Here is a 23,902-nt window from a genome sequence, read left to right as displayed (position 1 = left end):
GTCTTAAAGGGACTAAGGTTGGAGACCCCTGATCTAAGAAACATCTCCATGGATGATGAGTCTACATTTAGGCACAAAAAAACCCAAATGAACAGGTACCATATATGTGGTACCTTGCTCAATAGTAGTAACTGCGAGAGGGATCTTGGAGTCCTAGTGGATAACCATTTAGATATGAGCCAGCCGTGTGCAGCAGCTGCCAAAAAAGCCAACACAGTTCTGGGCTGCATAAACAGAGGGATAGAATCAAGATCACGTGAAGTGTTAATACCACTTTATAATGCCTTGGTAAGGCCACACTTGGAATACTGCATTCAGTTTTGGTTGCCACGATGTAAAAAAGATGTTGAGACTCTAGAAAGAGTGCAGAGAAGAGCAACAAAGATGATTAGGGGACTGAGGATAAAACATATGAAGAACGGTTGCAGGAACTGGGTATGTCTAGTTTAATAAAAAGAAGGACTAGGGGAGACGTGATAGCAGTGTTCCATTATCTCAGGGGCTGCCCCAAAGAAGAGAGAGTCAAACTATTCTCCAAAGCACCTGAGGGTAGAACAAGAAGCAATGGGTGGAAACTCATCAAGGAGAGAAGCAACTTAGAACTAAGGAGGAATTTCCTGACAGTGAGAACAATCAATAAGTGGAACGACTTGTCTGCAGAAGTTGTGAATGCTCCAACACTGGAAATTTTTAAGAAAATGTTGGATAGCCATCTGTCTGAGATGTGTAGGGTTTCCTGCCTGGGCAGGGGGTTGGACTAGAAGACCTCCAAGGTCCCTTCCAACTCTGTTCTTATTATATTATATTAAATATTGGAAGACTATCATGTCCTCTCCAGTCCCTCTCTTCATTACGCATTCCCAGTTCTTGCAACCATTCTTCATAGGTTTAAGTCTCAAGTCCCCTAATCATCTTTATTGCTCTTCTCTGAGTTCTTTCTAGAGAACTAATAAGAACAAGGTTGGGCAATTGTGACGTATTTTTCACATAGATTGTAATTAAAATCCTGATTGATTGATTGATGTTGATGGATTTATTAAGATATTTAAATTTAGTAGCTGGAGCAGCAGAGGGGCAGTTGTTGTTCAGTGAGTCAGTTGAAGCTGATTGGTCGAAGAGTGCCGGCTCCTGCATGAGGTGATCTGCGCTGTGATTGGCTGCTGTGGCTGTGCTGCCCTTTTTTCCCGCCTTTGGGTGTGCTGCCCTTTTTTCCCGCCTTTGGGTATGCTGCCCTTTTTTCCCGCCTTTTTCTTCTGAGGACTCTATAATTTACCTCATGACGCTCCCCAGTTGCCCGACTATCTTGTTTGCTGTAAATAAAGATGTAAAATATATTTATTTATATAAAACTACACATTCGTGTCATGTCTCTGACTTCGTTTGGATGCCTGCTGTGCAATTCCCTGACAGGATTTATAGACTGTCTGATGCCCAACGGCTCAAGGGCGCTTTACATTCTTGGAAAAAAATAAAAATAAAAAAGCTGGAACCAAGAAACAAATGCGACAATAGTTGCCGTTTTTAAAATCCGTAACGTAAAATGTGACACTAAAATCAATATAATTAAAACGGAAAACCCAAACAATATGATTACAATCAATTAGCAATTAAATCATTTTTTTTCCTAAACTTGGCCAATTCCAGATGGGTGGATTTTCTGGCTGAGGAATTTCCATATGTCCATATGTCTGAAAGCTGCCCGGCTTCAAATAAACACATATTAAAAGACTGCAAAAAGAGATATCGTGTTTTTTTTAAAAAAAATAGAATTATAGAATCATAGGGTATTGGGTTGAATTACACCTCCTTGGGGAGTTGGGTGAATTCTGGAGAATTATCAAAATGTGGTTTGCTCGTCTGAAAAAGTAGCATTCATTGCAAACATGGGCCAGTGCCTAGAAATCTCTAAAATAAAAAATAACGTTGCTGCCAACCAAACTTGCAAGACCAGCCCTACTATTAGACAGAGTAAAGTCTCATGCAAGTAGTTAAGATTGACGTGAATGTAGGTAGATAAATAAATAGACTAGAGAGAGAGAGTTACTATAGAAATAGATTTATAGAAATGGATGAATGGATGGACAGATGGATGGAAGAGAGAGGCGGGAGAGAGAGAGAACTGTAGAGATAGATGAATAGATGGATTGATGGATATATGATAGATGCTGGAAAGAGAGAGAGAGAGGTAGGAAGATAGACACAGATAGATGATACATAGATGATGATGAAGAGATAGATAGATAGATAGATAGATAGATAGATATAGATAGATAGATAGATAGATAGATAGATAGATAGATAGATAGATAGATAGATAGATAGATAGATAGATAGATAGATAGATAGATAGATAGATAGATAGATAGATAGATAGATAGATAGATAGATAGATAGATAGATAGATAGATAGATAGATAGATAGATAGATAGATAGATAGATAGATAGATAGATAGATAGATAGATAGATAGATAGATAGATAGATAGATAGATAGATAGATAGATAGATAGATAGATAGATAGATAGATAGATAGATAGATAGATAGAAGGAGGAGAGAGGGAAGGGAAATGAGAGAGGAGGAGGTGGAAGAAAGGACAAAAGGAAGGAAGAAAGGAAGGAAGGAAGAAAGGAAGGAAGGAAGGAAGGGGAAAAGAGAGAGAGAACTGTAGAGATAGATAGATCACTGTAGGGATAGATGGATGGATGGATGGTAGGTAGGTACTATAGAGCAGCTAGTTAAAGAAAGAAAGAAAGAAAGAAAGTGCTTGGAATACTTTACCTGACTCTGTGGTCTCTTCCCATAATCCTAAAAGCTTTAACCAAAAACTTTCTACTATTGACCTCACCCCATTCCTAAGAGGACCATAAGGGGCGTGCATAAGCGCACAAACGTGCCTACCGTTCCTGTCCTACTGTTTTTCTTTTTCTTCTTATATATATATACACTTATACTTCCTTATATTTCCTCATATATATGTTTATATATTGTATAAATTTTTTGTGTGATGCCTACATATATTGTTGTGACAAATAAATTTAAAAAAAGAAAGCTTTGCTGGCTGAGGGGCTCTGGGAGTTGAAGTCCACAAGTCTTAAAGGGACCAAGGCTGGAGACCCCTGGTCTAGTCTACATAACAAAGATCTACCTCCTTCAGGCAGAGCCCTAGTAGGAATTGCCTAAAGCCCTTTCATTACAACATCACCCAGCAAGGCTCAACCAAGCTTGGGACTCAGGACAGGCTACAGAGTTACAACCCCTGCATGGTCCCATGGGAGTCTGACAGCCAATCAGAACACACAAGCTCAAATTTTATACCCAGAGAGGGTATAAAACCCAGGCACTCTCAGCATCTCTTCGCTTTTTTGCCCTGGACCTCAAAACCATGTGGTCCGGTCCACCATTAAACCATCTTTCCAAGCAGTCTCCATGTTTCCAGTGTCTTTCTTCCCACCCAGATGGACATTTCTTCCAACGCTATCACTTTTAAAAGACAGAATAATAGAGCTGGAAGTGGAAGGGACCTTGGAGGTCTTCTAGTCCACCCCCCTCTCCCCCACGTTGGTTGTCCTCGGGAGTGAATGTCTCCAAATCACTTGACCAGTTTCTTCGTCTTTTACATACGGATTCTCACCTCTAAATAAAGTTTCCTGTGACTGGAAAACAGTAGTCCTCGACTTACAACAGTTTAATTTATTTATTTATTTATTTTTATTTTAAAAAAAATTATTATTTTTTTTAATTAAAAAACAACAGTTTAATTTACAACCACAGAACAGTCTAGAATTTTGGTCATAAGTCATTGCGGTCGTAAGTCGTAAGAGTGCACCAAACTCAACGTCGTGACTATTTTTTATGATGTAAAGCAAGTCGCCATGGCCGTTAAGCAAATCATGTGGTCATTAAGTGAATCCGTTGTTCTGAAGGGGTGTTTTTGTCCAGGAACGAGTAAAAATATGCCCCAAATCGCGGTCACATGACTGCAAGATGTTGCAGTTGGTCATAAATTGATTACCAAGTGCTGATTACCGAGTTCGTTTAGTGACGGTTCAAAGTTACAACGCCACTGAAAAAAAGTAACTTATGGTTGGCTTTTTTTTTTACACTTAACGACTGTTGCAGCCTCTCTATGGTCACGTGATCAAAATTCAGATGCTTGGCAACTGCCTCGTACTTACGACGGTTGCTGTGTCCCTGGGTCATGTGATCCCCTTTTGCGACCTGCCAAGCGAAGTCAATGGGGAAGCCAGATTCACTTAACAACCGCGTTACGAGCTTCAGAACTGCAGTGATTCACTTAGCAAATGTGGCAAGAAAGGTCATAAAACGGGGCAAATGTCTTGCTTAGCAACAGACACTTTGGGCTCAATTGTGGATGTAGGTTGAGGACTACCTATAGCTGCCAGGTTTTTTGGGGAGGGGGGCAGGGGCTAAGACATCACCCAGGTTCCTCTAACCCTTGTTGCTCCCTCCGTTTAATTTGGATGGGAATGGATGGGGAGTGACTTCTCTTGCCTCCTCCTCCTCCTCCTCCTCCTCCTCCTCCTCTTCCTCCTCCTCCTCCGTTGTAGCATTGTTATATGTTTGGTGGTCTATTTATTAGATTTTTATCCTGCCTTTCTTACTTTTCTTGTTGGGTTCTTCAATCCCACAAGAAAGACACAGACTTCAGAGGATAATTAGAACTGCAGAAAAAATAATGGCTACCAACCTGCCTTCCATTGAGGACCTGTATACTGCACGAATCAAGAAGAGGGCCGTGAAAATATTTGCAGATCCCTCGCATCCTGGACATAAACTGTTTCAACTCCTACCCTCAAAACGACGCTATAGAGCACTGCACACCAGAACAACTAGACACAAGAACAGTTTTTTCCCGAAGGCCATCACTCTGCTAAACAAATAATTCCCTCAACACTGTCAGACTATTTACTGAATCTGCACTACTATTAATCGTTTCATAGTTCCCATCGCCAATCTCTTTCCACTTATGACTGTATGACTGTAACTTTTTGTTGCTATCATTAAGTGTTAAATTGCAACCTATGACCATCATTTGTGTTGTAAATGTTGTACCTTTGATGAAGGTATTTTTTTTTCTTTTTCTTTTTCTTTTCTTTTATGTACACTGAGAGCATATGCACCAAAACAAATTCCTTGTGTGTCCAATCACACTTGGCCAATAAAATTCTATTCTATTCTATTCTATTCTATTCTATTCTAGACAACTCAGGGCAGAAACCACACCTCATACTCCTTCCTCCCCCTTTTTTTGCTGACAACAAAAGTGGATTATGAAGTGGATTTGGCTGAGCAAGAGGGACTGGCCCAATGTCACCCAGCCGGTTTTCATGCCAAAGGTGGGACTAGAACTCACCATCTCCCGATGATTGATTCAAAGTCAAACAGCCGTCTTTCATGCCTCAGGCAGGACTAGAACTCACCTTCGCCTGGCGATTGGTCCAAAGTCACCCAGCTGGCTTTCATGCCTGAGACAGGACTAGAACTCACCGTCACCTGGTGATTGGTCCAAAGTCAAACAGCCGTCTTTCGTGCCAAAGGTGGGACTAGAACTCACCGTCACCTGGTGATTGGCTCAAAGTCAAACAGCTGACTTTCATGCCTGAGGTAGGACTAGAACTCACCGTCACCTGGTGATTGGCTCAAAGTCAAACAGCCATCTTTTGTGCCAAAGGTGGGACTAGAACTCACCATTGCCTGGTGATTGGCTCAAAGTCAAACAGCCGACTTTCATGCCTCAGGCAGGACTAGAACTCACCGTCACCTGGTGATTGGTCCAAAGTCAAACAGCCATCTTTTGTGCCAAAGGTGGGACTAGAACTCACCATCGCCTGGTGATTGGCTCAAAGTCAAACAGCCGTCTTTCATGCCTCAGGCAGGACTAGAACTCACCTTCGCCTGGCGATTGGTCCAAAGTCAAACAGCCAGCTTTTAGGCCAAAGGCGGGACTAGAACTCGCCGTCATCTGGTGATTGGCTCAAACTCACCCAGCCGGCTTTCATGCCTCAGGCATGACTAGAACTCACTGGTTTGTAGGCCAGCCTCTAAATACGCCAAACTGGGGATCTGTGTTAGCGCTATGCCTTATTAAGGGCCTTATCTTGCAGGGAACCAACAAGCTGGTAGGTTTGTTTTGGGGTCAAGAGAAATGAGAGAAGCGTCCAAGTTGTAGGATTTTATAGGTGGACGCGTATTGTTTTTACAGTGACTGTAAATATATCGCCGGTGTATGTCGACTTGATTGCTTTGGCTGTTGTTAGTTTGTACTTGTTCGTTTTGATTGGGGTTAGATTGCGGTTCGGTTCAGGCGGCCTCATAAATAATATGACTGTTTGTTTGTCTCTCTGCTGTTTTAAGAAAGCATTCTGGGGGAAAAGACGATGCATTTGCTTTAAAGAATCCACTCTTAATGTGACGCTAAGAGCAGAGCTGCTATATTTCAGCCGTGATCAAATTTGTCAGGCATGACTAGAACTCACTGGTTTGTAGGCCAGAAATACGCCAAACTGGGGATCTGTGTTAGCGCTATGCCTTATTAAGGGCCTTATCTTGCAGGAACCAAGCTGGTAGGTTTGTTTTGGGGTCAAGAGAAATGAGAAGGCCCAAGTTGTAGGATTTTATAGGTGACGCGATTGTTTTTACAGTGACTGTAAATATATCGCCGTGTAATTTGATTGCTTTGGCTGTTGTTAGTTTGTACTTGTTCGTTTTGATTGTTAGATTGTTCGGTTCAGGCCTCATAAATAATATGACTGTTTGTTTGTCTCTCTGCTGTTTTAAGAAAGCATTCTGGGGGAAAAGACGATGCATTTGCTTTAAAGAATCCACTCTTAATGTGACGCTAAGAGCAGAGCTGCTATATTTCAGCCGTGATCAAATTTGTCAGCTTTCACAAAGAGCTGGGGCAGGGCTGGGCTTGCGAGGGGTCCCTGCAGTTCTTCTCAAAAATCTTTATCACAGCATTGCACAGCCCTGGGCGAATTGAGGAGGGGGGCCGGGGGGAGAGGAGCCAAGACATGGACCCGGTGATCTTAAAAAGGGGCAGAGCTTCTGGACCAGGGTGACTTTCTTTGACCCTCTGTAAGGGGAGGGAAGAGAAGAGAGAAGGAAGGAAGGAAGAAGGAAGGAGGAAGGAAGGAAGAAGGAAGGAGGAGGAGGAAGGAAGAAGGAAGGAGGAGGAGGAGGAAGGAGGAGGAGGAAGGAAGAAGGAAGGAAGGAAGGAAGGAGGAAGGAGGAAGGAAGGAAAAGGAAGGAAGGAGGAAGGAGGAGGAAGGAGGAAGGAGGAGGAGAAGGGGAGGAGGAGGAAGGAAATGAGAGAGGGAGGAGGAAGAAAGGACAAAAGGAAGGAAGAAGGAAGGAAAAGAGAGGAGGAGGAGGGAGGAGGAGGAGGAAGGAAGAGAGGAAGGAAGAAGGAAGGAAGAGAGGAAGGAAATGAGAGAGGAGGAGGAAGGACAAAAGGAAGGAAGGAATAAAGAAGGAAGGAAGGAAAGGAAGGAAGAAGGAAGGAAAAGGAAGGAAGAAGGAAGGAAGGGAAAGAGAGAGGAGGAGGAGGGAGGAGGAAGGAAGAGAGGAGGAGGAAGAAAGGACAAAAGGAAGGAGGAAGGAAGGAAGGAAGAAGGAAGGAAGGTGAAGGAGGGAGGGAGGAGGAGGAAGGAGGAAGGAAGAGAGAGGAGGAAGGAGGAAGGAGGAAGGAGGAAGGAAGGAAGAAGGAAGGAAGGTGAAGGAAGGACAAAAGGAAGGAAGGAAGGAAGGAAGGAAGGAAGGAAGGAAGGAAGGTGAAGGAAGGAGGGAGGAGGAAGGAGGAAGGAAGAGAGAGGAGGAGGAAGGAGGAGGAAGGAAATGAGAAAGGAGGAGGTGGAAGAAAGGACAAAAGGAAGGAAGGAAGAAGGAAGGAAGGAAGGAAGGAAGGAAGGAAGGAAGGAAGGAAGGAAGGAAGGAAGGAAGGAGGAAGGAGGAGGAGGGAGGAGGGAGGGAGAGAGGGAAGGAAATGAGAAAGGAGGAGGGTGAAGAAAGGACAAAAGGAAAGGAAGGAAGGAAGGAAGGAAGGAAGGAAGGAAGGAAGGAAGGAAGGTGAAGGAGGGAGGAGGAAGGCGAAGGGGAAAGAGAGGAGGAGAAGGAGGGAGAGGGAAGGAAATGAGAGAGGAGGGGAGAAGAAAGGACAAAAGGAAGAAAATGGAAGGAAGGAAGGAAGGAAGGAAGGAAGGAAGGAAGGAAAGAAGGAAGGAAGGTGAAGGGAGGGAGGGAGGGAGGCGAAGGGGGAAAAGAGAGAGGGAGGGAGAGAGGGAAGGGAAATGAGAGAGGAGGAGGGTGAAGAAAGGACAAAAAAGGAGAAGGAAGGAAGGAAGGAAGGAAGGAAGGTGAAGGGAGGAGGGAGGAGGAGGAAGAAAAGAGAGAGAGGAGGAGAAGGGAGGAGAGGGAAGGAAATGAGAGAGGAGGAGGGTGAAGAAAGGACAAAAGGAAGGAAGGAAGGAAGGAAGAAGGAAGGAAGGAAGGAAGGAAGGAAGAAGGAAGGTGAAGGGAGGAGGGAGGAAGGAAGGGGAAAGAGAGAGGGAGGAGAAGGAGAGAGGGAAGGGGAAATGAGAGAGGGAGGGAGGGTGGAAGAAAGGACAAAAGGAAGGAAGGAAGGAAGGAAGGAAGGTGAAGGGAGGGAGGGAGGAAGGCGAAGGGGGAAAAGAGAGAGGGAGGGAGAAGGGGGAGGGAGAGAGGGGAAGGGGAAATGAGAAAGGGAGGGAGGGTGGAAGAAAGGACAAAAGGTAGGAAGGAAGGAAGGAAGGAAGGAAGGAAGGAAGGAAGGAAGGAAGGAAGGAAGGAAGGAAGGAAGGAAGGAAGGAAGGAAGGAAGGAAGGAAATGAGAGAGGAGGAGGGAGAAGGAGGAGGAGGGTGGAAGAAAGGAAGGAAAGGAAGAAGGAAGGAGGAGGAGGAGGAAGAAAATTCATTTCCAGACTGTGACAATTGCATTAAACCTGACACAATGCAAAATAATAGCAGGCAGTTCCCTGCAGTGGTAATTATTGTCACTGCCTGTCGTGCGAGAGGAAATGAGGCTCACAGGGCATGAAAGAGGGGAGGGGGGGTCTGGATTCCCCCCTCCCTCTGGTATTACGCATCACCTCTTCCAAGGGCTTCCGTGCAAAGCCCCTTCCGCGGGGAAGATGCCCCACTGACAGCCTTCCTAGGCACTTGGTTCTTTATTTACTCCCTAAACACACTTCTCACACTCCGCAATTCAAAAGCCACCCTCCTTGGCTTATATAACATAAATATTGCCATTAAAACATCCACGGTACCATCCAAAACACGTGGCTGTCATAAACCAAAGGCTGTAACAACAAGCAAAACTGCAAGAATAACACGAAAAAAGGGAAAGCCACGAAGAAGGAAAAGTGGAGAATAAAGAACGAAAGAAAGAAAGACAAAACATGGGAGGATTCCCCCATCTCTTTTCCAGCTTCTTCTATTTTTGGCGTTCAAATCGAACAAAGGGAGAGGCAGCAAAGGAAAGAACCAAAAAAAAAAAAAAAAGAGGAGAGAGAGAGAGAAAGAGAGGGAGAGAAGAAGGAAGGAAGGTGATGGGGAAGCAAGGGAGGGATTAAGGGAGGGAGGGAGGGAAGAAGGAAGGAAGGAAGGAAGGAGGAAGGATTAAGGAAGGAGGAAGAAGGAAGGAAGGAAGGAAGGAAGGAAGGAAGGAAGGAAGGAAGGAAGGAAGGAAGGTGGTGGGGAAGGGAGGGAAGGATTAAGGAAGGGAGGGAAGAAGGAAGGAAGGAAGGAAGGAAGGAAGGTGGTGGGGAAGGGAGGGAAGGATTAAGGAAGGGAGAGAAGAAGGAAGGAAGGTGATGGGGAAGCAAGGGAGGGATTAAGGGAGGGAGGGGGGGAAGAAGGAAGGAAGGAAGGTGGTGGGGAAGGGAGGGAAGGATTAAGGAAGGGAGGAAGGAAGAAGGTGATGGGAAGCAAGGAGGATTAAGGAAGAGAGGGAGGGAAGGAGGAAGGAAGGAAAGAGATGGGCTAGGAAAAGAGGGATTAAGGAATTAAGGAAGGGTGGAGGGAGGTGAAATGGAGAAGGTAAAAGAAATGGGAGGGAAGAAGGTAGGAAGGAAGAGAGGAAGGAAGGGAGGGAGGGAGGGAGGAAGATATCTGATGTGGAAGGGAAGCTGGGAGGAATGCGGGAGGGAGAGAGAGAAGAAGGAGGGATGAAGGGTGGAAGCTTTGCTGCCTTGGGGCTCAAAATCAATACAGCTATCCTCCAAAAAGACCTCGACTTTTTATCTGAAAGGTCTAAAACTTGGCAACTCCAAATCTCAATCAGCAAATGCTCAGTCTTACATATTGGAAAAAAGAACCCAAACACTAAGTACAAGCTTGATGGACATAACCTTAATGATGACCCCCCCACCCTGTTAAAGACCCTGGAGTTTTCATATCCAATGATCTAAGTGCCAAAGCCCACTGTAACTACATCGCAAAAAAGGCTTTAAAAGTTGTAAACCTAATCTTGCGTAGCTTCTTCTCCAAAAACACTACACTACTAACCAGAGCATCTAAAACATTTGCTAGACCAATTCTTGAATACAGCTCGCCTGTCTGGAACCCATACCACATTTCTGACATCAATACAATTGAGCGTGTCCAGAAATATTTTACAAGAAGAGTTCTCCACTCCTCTGAATACAACAAAATACCTTATGCCGCCAGACTTGAAATCCTGGGTTTAGAAAATTTAGAACTACGCCGCCTTCGACATGACCTGAGTTTAACTCATAGAATCTTCTATTACAATGTCCTTCCTGTCGAAGAATATTTCAGCTTCAATCGCAACAATACACGAGCACACAATAGATTTAAGCTTAATGTCAACCGCTCCAATCTTGATTGCAGAAAATACGACTTCAGTAGCAGAGTTCTTAATGCCTGGAGTACACTACCTGACTCTGGGGTCTCTTCCCAAAATCCCAAAAGCTTTGCTGGCTGAGGAATTCTGGGAGTTGAAGTCCACAAGTCTTAAAGGGACCAAGGTTGGAGACCCCTGCTCCAAAGCACCTGAAGTCAGGACATGAAGCAACGGATGGAAGCTAATCAAGGAGAGCAGCAACCTAGAAATAAGGAGAAATTTCCTGACAGTGAGAACAATTAACCAGTGGAACAACTTGCCTCCAGAAGTCACGGATGCTCCAATATTGGAAGTTTTTAAAAAGAGATTGACTGAAATTGTATAGGGTCCCTTCCAATTTTTGTTATGCTGAGAACAATTAACCAGTGGAACAACTTGCCTTTAGAAGTTGTGCATCGTCCAACACTGGAGCATTTTCAGAAGCAATTGAACATTCATTTGTCGGAAACGATAGAAGGTCTCCTGCTCAAGCAGGGGGTTGGACTAGAAGATTGAGCCCGCCGGCCATGTTATTTGCATTTCAGCAGTCAGATGATGGCCTCAGGCCTTTTGGGGTGCAATCTGCTTCTCTTTCCATTCGGTTTGTCCGCCTCTGCAGCTGTCTGAAGTCCAGCAGCCAAGGGAGCTACCAGCAGGTTCCTCCTTCCTCTCGGCTTCTTCCACCTCAGACTTCAGAGGCAAGGCTTTCTAATCCAGAGTCGCCACATGCAGAGAGCGGATAAAGAGCTGGCGCCAGAGCACCGCTTGGCACGGGCACCTACCAGAGCTGGCCTTGGGCAGAAGCGCCAAAAGAAACGGGAGGGGTGGGGTGTTTTGAACGACTGCTTTCCAGCTTGCCCCCAAATTGGAAAGCCGATAGAAGCATCTGCATAAGGAAGACTCAAGAATCTGCATTTTTTTCCCGCCGTAGTAGATACAGTTTGGAATTTCTTCTCTTTCTTTTATCTCCTTTTTCCTTCCTCCTTCTCATCTGTCTTCCACCTCTGATTTCCGGGCCAGAAATAACCAGGTGTGCCTCTGCAGCTCTGCCAAAGTCCTAGCAAAGTCCTCAGGGCAGGCAGGAGACCAGAAAGTGACTTCAGCAAGATATGTTTAGACTTTGCCTGACTCAGGGAATGCCAGAAAGCAGATCCTTTATATAGGCCATGGGGTGTGGCTCCATGACTCAGCACTTATCCAGGCCTGCCCCTCCCTTCCTTCTGTTGCCTCCGCCTATCAAGTCTTCTGACGCGAGGGTCACTCCAGTCTGCAGCTGTTGGCAACTGACCTTCCTCAGGCTCACATGCTGTGGAGGAGGGGGAGGGGTCTAGTTGCTCCGTTTGCCTGGGCATGGAGCCAGAGCTGAGGGCTGGAGATACTTCCTCCTCTTCAGCCTGTCTGGGCATGGAGCCAGGACTGGGGCCGGGAGGCATACTAGGACATTCCTCCGTGTTCGGAAGCAGATAAGAAGGCCCCGGCTGTGGTGAGATCAGACGAGACACAACATCATCTTTTTCCTCCTCCTCTTCTTCTTCTTGTCCTCTTTTTCCCCTTCTTGTTTCCCCCCCTCTCTTTTCCTCGTCTTAAGCGAATAAAAGAGTTGGAAGGGTTCTTCGAGGTCTTCTAGTCCAACCTTCTGCTCCAGCAGGAAACTCTGTACTATTTCAGACAAGTGGCTGTCCGGTTTCTTCTTAAAAGCCTCCCGCAACTTCTCAAGGCAATTTGTTCCACTGATTAATTTTCCCCACTGACAGGAAATTTCTCCTTATTTCTAGCTGGCTTCTCTCCTTGATTATTTCCCATCCGTTGCTTCTTGTCCTGCCTTTCAGGTGCTTTGGAAAATAGATTGACCCGCTCTTCTTTGTGGCAGCCCCTCAAATACTGGAACACTGCTTTCATGTCACCCCTAGTCCTTCTTTTCATTAAACAAGACATACCCAGTTCCTGCAACAAGACCAACAGTTCTTCGTATGTTTTAGCCTCCAGCCCCCTAATCATCTTCATTGCTCTTCTCTGCACTCTTTCTAGAGTCTCAACATCTTTTTTACATCGTGGCGACCAAAACTGGATGCAGTATTCAAAGTGTGGCCTTACCAAGGCATTATAAAGTGGCACTAACAAAGTGGGAGGGGGGAGGGAGGGGAAGGGGGGAGAGGGGGGGAGATGAAGGATCAATGTAAAGGAATGATTGAAGATATGTAATTAAGAAATAGAAATAACTTGAAATGAAATCGGGGCTGCTCAGCTGCCATTTCAGAAGGGAATGGAAAGGGAGAAGAGGAGGAGAGTGAAGGAAGAAAGTAGGTAGGAAAGAGAGAGGTAGAAAAGGGGAAAGAGAGAGGTAGAAAAGGGGAAAGAGAGAGGGTTAGAAAGGGTGGAAGAGAAGAGTAGGGAAGGAGGAGAGGATGTAGAAAAGCGAAGGAGAGGAAGGATGAAGAAAGTAGAAGAAAGTAGAGAAGGGAGGAGGAAAGGTTTGTTAAGGAAGGAAGTGGTAGCTGGGCAGGTCCGAATAAGTAACAAATGAAAGTTAATGACTAATGTTGAATAAGAGACTGTATATTGAATAGGTTGTTGGAAAATGGAAATAAAACTTTTTTACTAAAAAAATAAAAAAAATAAAAATAAAGTGGCACTAACACTTCATGTGTTCTTGATTCGATCCCTATTTTTCTTCCTCTCTCCCTCACCCCTGCTCCTCCTCTTCCTCTCCTTCTCTTCTTCTCTTTTTCCATCTCCTCCTCCTCTTTTTATCCCTATCCTTTTTCCTCTTTCTCTTTTTCCTTTTTCTCTTCCTTTCCTCCTCCTCCTTTTTCTTCTTCTTTCTCTTCCTCCTTTTTCTTTCTTTCCTCTTCTTCTTTTCCTTGCCTCTTCATCCTTTTCCCCATCCTCTCCTCCCCCTTTTCCCTTTTTCTTTCTCTCCTTTTTCCCCTCTCCCTCCTTCCTCTTCTTCCCCTTCCTCTTCTCTTCCTCTCTACTTCTTTTTCCTCTTTCTCTGTTCCTTCTCTCCTCCCCTTCCTTCGTCCGTCCTCTTCCTTCCCCCTCCTCCTGCCCATTTTCTGACAACTTTAAATTCATGATGCAAAAATGCAACAAAGCTGTTCCTCAGCTTTCTTGCTGATTCAGAGAGATTTTCTGAACTTTTGAAGGCAGCTACTTTGGTTCATGCAATTATTATAATAGTTATTTAATAATGCCTGGGAATGGGAAGGGAATATTACTACTACCAATGCCATGCCTCCTCCTCTCCTGATTAGTCCCTAGGGAGATAGGGCGGTATATAAATTTGAACAAATAAATAAATAAAAATTACTGTGGGTGGTATTTCCACCACGCTAAAATGCTGGTTTTGCAAATGAAATAAATAAATCCATTCTGGGCAATTTGTAGTCCCATGGCAAGATCTAAAATGGACAGCTAACATCAAAAACATCATCAAAAAAGGACAACAAAGAATGTTCTTTCTGCGCCTACTCAGTAAGCTCAAACTGCCCAAGGAGCTGCTGATTTAGTTCTATAGAGGAATTATTGAGTCTGTCATTTGCACCTCTATAACTGTCTGGTTCGGTTCTGCAACCCAACAAGAAAGACACAGACTTCAGGGGATCATTAGAAGTGCAGAAAAAATAATTGCTACCAACCTGCCTTCCATTGAGGACCTGTATACTGCACGAATGTAAAAAAGATGTTGAGACTCTAGAAAGAGTGCAGAGAAGAGCAACAAAGATGATTAGGGGACTGGAGGATAAAACATATGAAGAACGGTTGCAGGAACTGGGTATGTCTAGTTTAACAAAAAGAAGGACTAGGGGAGACATGATAGCAGTGTTCCAATATCTCAGGGGCTGCCACAGAGAAGTGGGAGTTGGGCTGTTCTCCAGAGCACCTGAGGGTAGAACAAGAAGCAATGGGTGGAAACTGATCAAGGAAAGAAGCAACTTAGAACTAAGGAGAAATTTCCTGACAGTTAGAACAATTAATAAGTGGAACGACTTGCCTTCAGAAGTTGTGAATGCTCCAACACTGGAAATTTTTAAGAAAATGTTGGATAACCATCTGACTGAGATGGTGTAGGGTTTCCTGCCTGGGCAGGGGGTTGGACTAGAAGGCCTCCAAGGTCCCTTCCAACTCTGATGTTATGTTATGTTATGTTATGAATCAAGAAGAGGGCCGTGAAAATATTTACAGACCCCTCACATCCAGGACATAAACTGTTTCAACTCCTACCCTCAAAACGACGCTATAGAGCACTGCACACCAGAACAGCTAGACACAAGAACAGTTTTTGCCTGAAGGCCATCACTCTGCTAAATAAATAATTCCCTCAACACTGTCAGACTATTTACTGAATCTGCACTACTATTAATCGTTTCATAGTTCCCATCACCAGTCTCTTTCCACTTACAACTGTATGACTGTAACTTTGTTGCTGGTAATCCTTATGATTTATATTGATATATCGACCATCATTTGTGTTGTAAATGTACCTTGATGAAGGTATCTTTTCTTTTATGTACACTGAGAGCATATGCACCAAGACAAATTCCTTGTGGGTCCAATCACACTTGGCCAATAAATAATTCTATTCTATTCTATTCTATTCTATTCTATTCTATTCTATTCTATTCTATTCTATTCTATTCTATTCTATTCTATATAGTTTTGCAGTTGGAACAAAGCACTCTGTATCATGCTATTGGGGCCCAAATTTCCACTGCTAAGCAAAGCGGTTGTTAAGTGAATCGCGGCCAATTTTGTGACCTTGTTAAGTGAATCACTGCAATTGTTAAGTGAATCACATAGTTCTTGACAAACGACCACAACTGGGACCCGAACATCTGTCAGTAAGTGACATGGCTGTTAAGCAAGTAGGATTTTTTTGTCTTTTATTTATTTATTTATTTTATTTATTTATTTATTTATTTATTTATTATTCGAATTTATATACCGCCCTATCTCCCAAAGGACTCAGGGCGGTTCACAGGCATATAAAACATCAATATCAATATACAAATTAAAATAATCCTTAAAAAACTTATTCTAGCCCAATTATTAAAAATAGAAATATAAATATAAATATAAATATTAAAATCAATTTAAAACCCTCTAAATTTAAAATCTAAGCCAGTCCTGCACAGATGAATAAATGTGTCTTGAGCTCATGACGGAAGGTTCAAGGTCAGGAAGTTGGCGGAGTCCTGGGGAGTTCGTTCCAGAGGTGGGAGCCCCACAGAGAAGGCCCTTCCTGGGCGTCGCCAGACGACACTGCCTAGCTGGCGGCACCCTGAGGAGTCCCTCTCTGTGAGGCGCAGGTCGGTGAGAGGTATCTGGTCGCAGTAGGCGGTCCCGTAGATAACCCGGCCCTATGCCATGGAGCGCTTTAAAGGTGGTCACCAAAACCTTGAAGCGCACCCGGAAGGCCACAGGTAGCCAGTGCAGCCTGCGCAGGATGGGTGTTATGCGGGAGCCACGAGGGGCTCCCTCTATCACCCGCGCAGCCACATTCTGAACTAACTGCAGCCTCCGGATGCCCTTCAAGGGAAGCCCCATGTAGAGAGCGTTGCAGTAATCCAGGCGAGACGTCACAAGGGCGTCTTTATTTAATCAAATTTGTATACCGCCCTATCTCCCGAGGGACTCAGGGCGGTTCACAAGCCAATAAAAACATATAAATACAAATTAAGATCACAATTAAAAAACTTATTCTAAAGCCAAATTAATTAAAAATGATATAAATACTAAAACCAATTAAAATCGCAAATGAATAAATATGTTTTAAGCTCACGGCGGAAGGTTCGGAGGTCCGGAAGTTGACGAAGTCCTGGGGGGAGTTCGTTCTTTACGAACGTTCTTTACGACCCTTTTTGCTGCAGTCATTAAATTAATCACATGATCGTGAAGTAAAGCCAGCTTCTCCCATTGACTTTGTTTGTTAGAAGCTGTGAATTTCAGTTTTCACCCATGTTAAATGATAGAATTCAGAATAGAATGGAATGGAGTGGAGTGGAGTGGAGTGGAGTGGAGTGGAGTGGAGTGGAGTGGAGTGGAGTGGAACAGAACAGAACAAGTAAAAAAAAATGAAGAGTGACACTGTTTGCAAATATCTATCAATATTCAATCTCTAATATTCAATCTCTAGAAAATAAACTTGATTTAATTCCAGAGCTCTAGGATAGATGAACCTCTTATACTCTGATAATGTGTTGCATCAACACAGCCAATAGAGTAGAGTAGAGTAGAGTAGAGTAGAGTAGAGTAGAGTAGAGTAGAATAGAATAGAATAGAATAGAATAGAATAGAATAGAATAGAATAGAATAGAATAGAATAGAATAGAATTCTTTATTGGCCAAGTGTGATTGGACATACAAGGAATTTGTCTTGGTTCATCAAGGTACAACATTTACAACACTTAATGATGGTCATAGGGTACAAATAAGCAATCAGGAAACAATCAATATCAATATAAATCGTAAGGATACCAGCAACAAGGTTACAGTCATAAGTGGGAGGAGATGGGTGATAGGAACAATGAGAAGATTAATAGTAATGCAGACTTAGTAACAAGTTTGACAGTGTTGAGGGAATTATTTGTTTAGCAGAGTGATGGCATTCAGGAAGAAACTGTTCTTGTGTCTAGTTGTTCTGGTGTGCAGTGCTCTGTAGCATCGTTCTGAGGGTAGGAGTTGAATTGGACACACAAGGAATTTGTCTCCGGTGCATAAGATCTCAGTATACATGCAAACAACAAAGTGATATAATCTTAAAATATCAATAGCAGAAGGTAATAGGAAGGAGGAGAAAGATAATAGCAATATAGCCCTGTTACATGTGTAAATATCCTTAGGCCTAAGACAGTGCTGTGGGAATTAGGTGTTGGCATGGGGGAGGGGAGGAAAACCTACTTTTGCGTCATGTTGTTTTGGCATGCAATGCCCTATAGCGGTGTCCCGAGCGAAGGAGTTGAAGCAGTTTATGTCCGGGATGTGAGGGGTCTGTAGATTTTAGGATCTCAAGACACAAAAGAGAAACCACCACTCCTTCTAAAGGAGCAGATGCTGCTCTCCTCAATCCCTCATGCCTCGTAATTTAAAACTGCCTGTCCTGCTCCATTTTGGATCCTGCTAGAATGCAAGAAAGCCATATATTCTTGTGTGTGTCGCGGAGGCAGGAATGACAAGAGATGGCTGGACTGCAGCCAGACTGCAACTCCGCACAGATTTCTGTAACAGAAAGAGACAATATTTCCTCCTGCCTTCGAAAGGAAAGACGTTTGCGGCTGAGAAGTGAGGCCCCAGTTCGGATGGGAGAGATTAAATTTCAAGAGGCAAGAGCTAGCAAAAAGCGACAGGCTTTGGCTTCCTTATGTTTTTTTTTTCTCCATCTCTTCCCCAACCCCTTGTGGTCTTCTCTGTTCCCCCCTCACAATGTTATCAACCCAGCACCCATAAGGGACCCTCTTCATCCCAGCAACCCCAAAGAAAGGAATGGAAGGAAGTTGTTGTGTCTTCGGCTCCTGAGCCTGGCCTCTTGGCAGAGAGTGACTCCGAGAGTGAGGGAGAAGAGCCCACAGGGCTTCCCTCTGCAGGACCTTCCTCTCTGGCTCTGCTCCAGGTTCCAGAGGCAGGCCAGGTGGAGGAAATGACGAGGCCTCTTTCTCCCGCACCTTCCCCCTCCCAGGCAACGCCTCAAGACCCAGCTGCTGAGAATCAGTCCTGGTTAAATCCCAGGCATCGCAGAAAGGAGAAGCGGGAACAACAAAAGAAGGGGTGGGGCAGGCCTAGAGAGTGCTGAGTCAGGAAGCCACACCCCACAGGGTATAAAAGCAGGAGGAGCTGCTCTATAGCTTCTTGTAACAGACAAAAACTGACTCTTGGAAACTTTGGCTGCATTATTTCGAGACTAAGAATTTGGCTTCTGGATTTCTGTTTATTTCTGAACTCTTGGTTGCTCCAGCAATGAACTGCAGTTACGCTGGCTTCTGAGGAGATAAGAGAACTTGGCAGGTAATCACAGGTTCGTTGCCAGAACTGATATCTGTCGTAGGAATAAATTGCTGACAGCTATAGTCAGCTCGCGTGTCTTCTTGGTTGTGGTTGTGGGGGGACAGAACAGAAGTCCTCTGTAAGGGAACAAATGCCATTCTATGAGCCAGCCTTGTGCTGCAGCTGCCAAAAAAGCCAAGGCAATCCTAGGCTGCATTAAGAGAGGGATTAGTCTTAAGAAAACAGGAAATACAAGTATTGCCATTGTATCTTTGAATGGTCGCCAAATGAACTTTTGTAAGTCAAGGACTGCCTGTAGAGTATAAACCAACCTTGGTGACTTTTAAGAATTCTGGACTTCAACTCCCAGAATTCCTCAGCCAGCTTTGCTTTTGCTGGGAGTTGTTGGAAGTCTACAAGTCTTAAAAGTTCCCAAGGTTATTTTCTAACCAAGCTACTTTCCAAAGCACCTGTAGGCCAGACAAGGAACAATGGATGGAAACGGAACAAGGAGAGATTTAACTTGGAAATAAGGAGAAATTTTCTGACAGTGAGAACAATCAACTGGTGGAACAGAAGTTGCCTTCAGAAGTTGTAGGCGCTTCATCACTTGAGATTTTCCAGAAGAGATTGGACTGCCATTTGTCAGAAATGGTGTAAGGTCTCCTGTTTGGGCAATGGGGGTTGGACTAGACGACCTACTATAAGATCCCTTCCAACTCTGCTAATCTGTTAAAGGTTGGAGACAGCTAAGTTCTTTCAGGACCACGGAGAGCTCCAGCCTTCTGTTCTTCACCCTTCTTCTCCCATTCCTGCTCCACAGGGACAAAGTTTTCAGCAAAGTTCTGGTGTTTGATATTCAATAAAATAAAAATGTAAGTGGTTCTGCTCAATTGGACTTGTGGGTTCCTATCTATTTGCCCCATGACGCCAATAGATTGTTTTCTTGGCCTCTACTCTAAAATGGACAGCTAACATCAAAAACGTCATCAAAAAAGCACAACAAAGAATGTTCTTTCTGCGCCAACTCAGAAAGCTCAAACTGCCCAAGGAGCTGCTGATCCAGTTCTACAGAGGAATTATTGAGTCTGTCATCTGCACCTCTATAACTGTCTGGTTCGGTTCTGCAACCCAACAAGACAGACACAGACTTCATAGGATAATTAGAAGTGCAGAAAAAACAATGGCTACCAACCTGCCTTCCATTGAGGACCTGTATACTGCATGAGTCTAAAAGAGGGCTGTGAAAATATTTACAGACCCCTCACATCCTGGACATAACCTGTTTCAACTCCTACCTTCAAAATGACGCTATAGAGCACTGCACACCAGAACAACTAGACACAAGAACAGTTTTTTCCCAAACACCATCACTCTGCTAAACAAATAATTCCCTCGACACTGTCAAACTATTTACTAAATTTGCACTACTATTAATCATCTCATCGTTCCCATCACCCATCTCCTTCCACTTATGACTGTATGATTTTAACTTTGTTGCTGGTATCTTTACGATTTATATTGATATTGATTGTTTCCTGATTGCTTATTTGTACCCTATGACTATCATTAAGTGTTGTACCTTATGATTCTTGATGAATCTATCTTTTCTTTTATGTACACTGACAGCTATGCACCAAGACAAATTCCTTGTGCGTCCAATCACACTTGGCCAATAAAAAATTCTATTCTATTCTATTCTATTCTATTCTATTCTATTCTATTCTATTCTATTGGCTGTATTGACAATACACATTGTCAGAGTATAAGAGGTTCATCTATCCTAGAGCTCTGAAATTAAATCAAGTTTATTTGTTAGAGATTAAATATTGGAGATTGAACATTGATAGATATTTGCAAACAATGTCACTTTTCATTTTTTTACTTGTTTTTTTTTTAAAGTAAATGCTTAAGAGCATTTTCATGAAAAATCCTTTCTCGGTGTTGAAGTAGACCCCCCCAAAGTTAGGGCACCACTATATGCCAAAAGTTGAATACTTATAAATCTATAAGGCTTAAAGAAATTTTGCTATTGTGTAAGCAGAAGTAAAATAATATCTTGCAGAGGTGTTATGTTGCAACAACCAACGGGAAGATGTGAAATCTTGCTAACTATTATTCTTTGTGACCTGTGTACCAGCTAATTTCTGTAACATGATGTTGTAAGAAGAGGGCACCGAAAGTAAGAGATGAATCTGGTGGTGTAAGATATCTTCCAAATAGGGACATTATTATACGCTGACCATTTAAATTAAATGTCAACTTCTTTTTTTCTAGTTATGCTCTTGTCTGTAAGCAAAGTATAAAAGTAAAAGCCATGGGCATAGCCGGGGTTCAGATTTTTCTCCCGCATGAGCGGAATCTGTTCCAATTAAATTAAATATTGTTTCTCCTCTCCTTTGTGGTTTTGTCTCCTCATTTGAAGACTTAACTTTCTGCAACAGTGTTACTATCTAACTTGTTGAATATTGTTATTTTTACATGATTGGAGCAATAATCTACAAATTCATCAAATGCATCAATTTTTTTTTTATGTGGTAAATGTACATAAACATAGCATGTACGGACAAAAGCTCTTGAGGGGGGTGGGTCCTCCGTATTTTTTTTAAAGTGGGAAGGATTCCTGAGAGCAAAAATTTTCAGAAACTCTGATCTGAACGATTTAATTTTGCTCCATTTAAATGCTTGCTGGGCTCACTTCATTTTTGAGACCAAGGGAAGCCAAGCAGATTTGCAAAACCGCTCTGAAGAGAGGCTTCATTTGAACTTTTGCAAAAGGGGCCCTTCGAAAACCACAACCGCCCCTTGTTTTAACAGATTAACGGAGTTGGAAGGGACCTTGCAGGTCATCTAGTCCAACCCCCTGCCCAAACATCTGCCTCTACCTAGGATCGAACTCACAACCTCCTGATTGTGAGGTGTTCGACGGCACCGATTACAGGTAATCCTCGAGTTGCAACCGGTCGTAACTTGCGATGGTCATAAAACGGTACGCGTGGCCGACTCGATTTTACAATCTTTTTTTTGTGTGTGTGCAGCAGTCACTATGTGAATTCTCGTGGTCATTGAGCGATGCTAAGTAATTCACGACTGCAACAGACCCCAAATTCTTCCTGCTGAGTGAGAATGCTAATTTACCTAATTGGCGGGTGAAATGTAAAATTCGTTACTACCGGTTCTGTGGGTGTGGCTTGGTGGGGAGTAATGTGACTGGGTGGGCGTGGCCAACGTTGTTGTTGTTTTTTTACTTTTAAAAGCATTTTAAAAGCATTTTAAAAGCAGAAAAAATAATTGCTACCAACCTGCCTTCCATTGAGGACCTGGATACTGCACGAATCAAGAAGAGAACCGTGAAAATATTTACAGATCCCTCACATCCTGGACATAAACTGTTTCAACTCCTACCCTCAAAACGACGCTATAGAGCACTGCACAAGAGAGAACTAGACACAAGAACAGTTTTTCCCCGAAGGCCATCACTCTGCTAAACCATTGAGGACCTGTATACTGCACGAATCAAGAAGAGGGCCGTGAAAATATTTACAGACCCCTCACATCCAGGACATAAACTGTTTCAACTCCTACCCTCAAAACGACGCTATAGAGCACTGCACACCAGAACAACTAGACACAAGAACAGTTTTCCCCCGAACGCCATCACTCTGCTAAACAAATATGTCCCTCAACACTGTCAAACTATTTACTGAATCTACACTACTATTAATCTTCTCATCGTTCCCATCACCAATCTCTTTCCACTTATGACTGTATGACTGTAACTTTGTTGCTGGCAATCCTTATGATTTATATTGATACATTGACCATCAACTGTGTTGTAAATGTTGTACCTTGATGAAGGTATCTTTTCTTTTATGTACACTGAGAGGAGATGCACCAAGACAAATTCCTTGTGTGTCCAATCACACTTGGCCAATAAAAAAAAATTCTATTCTATTCTATTCTATTTTTTCTACAACCTCTTCGGCTGAAGAGGTTGTTAAAAAAAGGCTTTTAAAGGGTTCTGGCGATCAGGCAACTCAGCTGGGATCGTCAGAACCCTTTAAAAGCATTTTTTTACAACTTCTTCAGCCGAAGAAGTTGTAGAAAAAATGCTTTTAAAAGGCTCTGATGATGCCAGCTGAGCCACGTGATCATCAGAGGCTCTTTTTTTTACTTTTAAAAGCATTTTTTCGGCTGAAGGAAAAAACCCTATGATGATCGCGCGGCTCAGCTGGGTATGGGCTGGGGGTGGGGGGGGAGGGATTTTTGCTACCGGTTCTCTGAACCACCCTGTGCTATCACTACCAGGGCCTCTGGTGGCTCAACAGGCTAATGCAGCCTGTTATTAACAGCAACTGCTTGCAATATTGCAGGTTCAAGTCCCACCAGGCCCAAGGTTGACTCAGCCTTCCATCCTTTATAAGGTAGGTAAAATGAGGACCCAGATTGTTGGGGGGCAATAAGTTGACTTTGTATATAGTATACAAAATGGATGAAGACTATTGCCTGACATAGTGTAAGCCGCCCTGAGTCTTTGGAGAAGGGCGGGATATAAATGCAAATAAAATAAATAAATAAATAAATAAATAAATACCGGATCGAGCGATCCGGTCTGAACCGGGAGCATTTCACCCCTGCTAATTGGGAATGTTTATTTGATGTTCTCGAATTCACGACAGACGCAATCGGCAACGTTCCTTCACAAGGGCTGCCTTGCGAGGTTTGTACCAATCTCTCAAGGGGCCGAAAGGCCAGGAAATGTAGAATTAATGTAAAAATAAGGTGGCCGGACTAGCAAAGGTTGGATCCCGGCTATCTCCCGAACGCGCAATCCTTTTTTTCAAGAGCGCACCCGCTTTGCCCGAAAAAATCTTGGCGCACCTGTCACTCATGAGGTCTTAATTGTTATTTTCTTTCCCCGCAGCTGTCAATTCTCTTTTCTGTTGTCTCCCCTGCCTCCCCACCTTCCCGTTGCCTAATCTGATGGCGATAATATCCTCACAAGCTTTTGGTCTCTTGTGCACTGAAGTTTCAGCTA

This window comes from Ahaetulla prasina, chromosome 1 (assembly GCF_028640845.1).
Source record: "Ahaetulla prasina isolate Xishuangbanna chromosome 1, ASM2864084v1, whole genome shotgun sequence".
Lineage (NCBI taxonomy): Eukaryota > Metazoa > Chordata > Lepidosauria > Squamata > Colubridae > Ahaetulla > Ahaetulla prasina.
The sequence above is the reverse complement of the archived record's forward strand: the minus strand, read 5'-3'. Positions refer to the sequence as shown.